The 2,500-nt window shown below is 44.6% G+C and overlaps 1 protein-coding gene across 1 annotated transcript in view; it reads left to right on the top strand.

Annotated features, from left to right (window-relative positions):
- The first annotated feature begins 1,450 nt into the window (after positions 1-1,450).
- The window catches only part of LOC137651934 (inhibitory POU protein-like), a 177,664-nt gene continuing 176,614 nt past the window's right edge, over positions 1,451-2,500 (top strand). Inside the window, exon 1 of the mRNA XM_068385148.1 lies at positions 1,451-2,500. This exon is cut by the window's right edge and continues 643 nt beyond it. The gene's annotated coding sequence lies outside the window, so the exon portion shown is untranslated.

The following is a 2,500-nucleotide window of genomic DNA, read 5'->3' as shown; positions in this document are numbered from 1 at the left end:
TCCCTTTGGAAAAGTCACTAAGAATCGTTTCCCCTCAGTGATTCCCTTTGCAAAAGTCGCCAAGAATCGTTTCTCGTCAGTGATTCTCTTTGGAAAATTCGCTAAGAATGGTTTCCCCTCAGTGATTCCATTTGGAAAACTCACTAAGAATCGTTTCCCGTCAGTTATTATTTTTGAAAATTTGCTGAGAATAGTTCCCCATCAGTGATTCCCTTCGGAAACTTTGCTATGAAAAGTTTCCTATCAGTGATTTCCTTTGGAAAATTCGCTAAGAATCATTTCCCCTCAGTGATTCCTATTGGGATATTTGCTAAGAATCGTTTTCCTTGGTGATTCCCTTGGGAAAATTTGCTAAGACTCTTTTCCCCTTAGTGATTCCCCTTGGAGAATTTTCTGAGAATCTTTTCCCCTTAGTGATTGCCTTTGGAAAAATTTGCTAAGAACCGTTCCCCTTAGTGATTCCCTTTGGAAAACTGCTAAAAATGTTTTCCCCTTAGTGATTCTCTCCGGAAAATTCGCAAAAAATTTATTCCTCTTATGGATTCCCTTTGGGAAAAACGTTAAGAATCGTTTTCCCCCAGTGATTCTCTCTGGAAAATTCACTAAGAATAGTTTCCCCTTAGGAAAATTCACTAAGAAAAAGTTCCCTTCTCTGATTCTCTTTGGAAAATTCGCTAAGAATTATTTCCTTGTAGTGATTCCCTTCGAAAAATTCGCTAAACATCCTTTTTCCTAAGTCATTCCCTCTTAGAAATTCGCTAAGAATAATTTCCCCTTCGGAAAATTAACTAAGAATCGTTTCCCCTTAGTGATTTCCTTGGGAAAATTCGCTAGGAATTGTTTTCCGTTCATCGTGCGATTTGCAACATCATCATCTTTCTCTGCAACATCCCTTAACTAAAGGAATGATCTCAAGTCTTCGCTGTAAAAGAAACTCGCCGAAATAGCCTGAAGGGTGAAAGAGCGTCAGCCATGTTGCACGATTCCAGAGGCGGTCTGGTGCGTGTCGTGAATGCCAGCGAATGCGAGCAGCAGAGGCAGAGCCAGCAAGCTAGAGGCAAGTTTCCAGCGCGGGGTCGGAGCCGCGAGTGAACTGCGTCGGCGCCCGCTGAAATCCATACCTGTGACGTCACGCAGAGAGGCTGGAAAAAGAATGCCCATTAACTCGAGATTGTTTCGAATTAAATTACGGTATTATTCGCACGTACGCATACTGTTCTTACATATATAGAATGCGTGTAATGGTATATTTCGATTTACCTTAGTCGCTTAACGAAACAATCGATCTCAGGGTTAACAGAACGATTTTTGGCGGCGATGCCGCAATCTGGCAACAAGTACGGTGACGTCACGCCCAATGGCCGGTACAGGTGGTCTGATAGATAGACAAATACAATAAACATTGGTGCGTTAGCTTCATTTTCCTTGCAAACGTGGAAGTGACTGGAGCACAAGTGTTGGTAGGAAGTCAGACAGTAAACAGTGCAAGGAAAGTTGGACCTTTTGCTTGTGAACTACTGTGTTAAAATAATCATTTCCGTAGGGTTCTAAAATTTCTTTGATTTAATAACTAGAAGAAAGAGCCGTTAGAAATATTATCTAAAAAAAAGGGAACTTAGCAACAATAGTTTACGCACACGCTGAATCGCGGTAAGCAAGGATATGCATTCGTAATCATTAATAAGGTAAAGCGACTATCAGGGAGATAAACAAGATGTCGTCTCAGTGGCTCTCGTGAGGTTTTCCGAGTCCTGCCGTATCTGCCATGTTGTTCACCTCCTCGGCGGTGCTTGGAAGTAACGAAGTAAGAAGAAGACGAAGCAAGGAAAGCGCTTCTCCAAATCCCCGCGGCTTCAACTCCTATTATTCGTCTGGCCTGCCACATATCGCCGCCATCGCTCCCGCTGATTTCCCGTCGGAGGATCGACACACAGAATCGTTGTTGTTAACGTCGGGATCCTTATCCGCCATTCTTAGAACCGCCGCTAACGCCGCCATCCCGAAGGAGAAGAAGCCTTCCAGACCTTCATCTTCTTCTTCCAGTTCTCTCTCGGTCGCCCCAGCCACCTCCATCATCACCACCAAGTCTTGCAACATTGCCGAGTTGCTCCCATCTTCATCTCCGTGGTCTTGTGGGCTAACATCATCATCATCATCATCACCATCATCTCCACGAGGGGAAAATAATCTGACAGTAAGGGGATCAGGCCGAAGCTGAGCCGTAGGTGGATCATCAGTAGCTTTTCTTGTGGGGGACGAGACTGCTCGTGGAGAGAGAGAGAGAGAGAGAGAGAGAGAGAGAGAGAGAGAGAGAGAGAGAGAGAGAGAGCTACAGGGTGGCCCAAAGGTATATAAAAGAGGATCTATAAGTTCTCCCGAGTCGCTAAGAAAGAGAAGGTGGAGTGGAAGACGTGTACCAGGTGAGAGGGGAGGCACTGCTATTGCCCCAGCAGCTTTTCGGTGCCAAGACATGACCTTAATGGCTCTACAAGTGATTCGT

The sequence above is a fragment of the Palaemon carinicauda genome, chromosome 13, assembly GCF_036898095.1.
Source record: "Palaemon carinicauda isolate YSFRI2023 chromosome 13, ASM3689809v2, whole genome shotgun sequence".
Lineage (NCBI taxonomy): Eukaryota > Metazoa > Arthropoda > Malacostraca > Decapoda > Palaemonidae > Palaemon > Palaemon carinicauda.
This window is presented reverse-complemented; position numbering and strand designations above follow the sequence as displayed.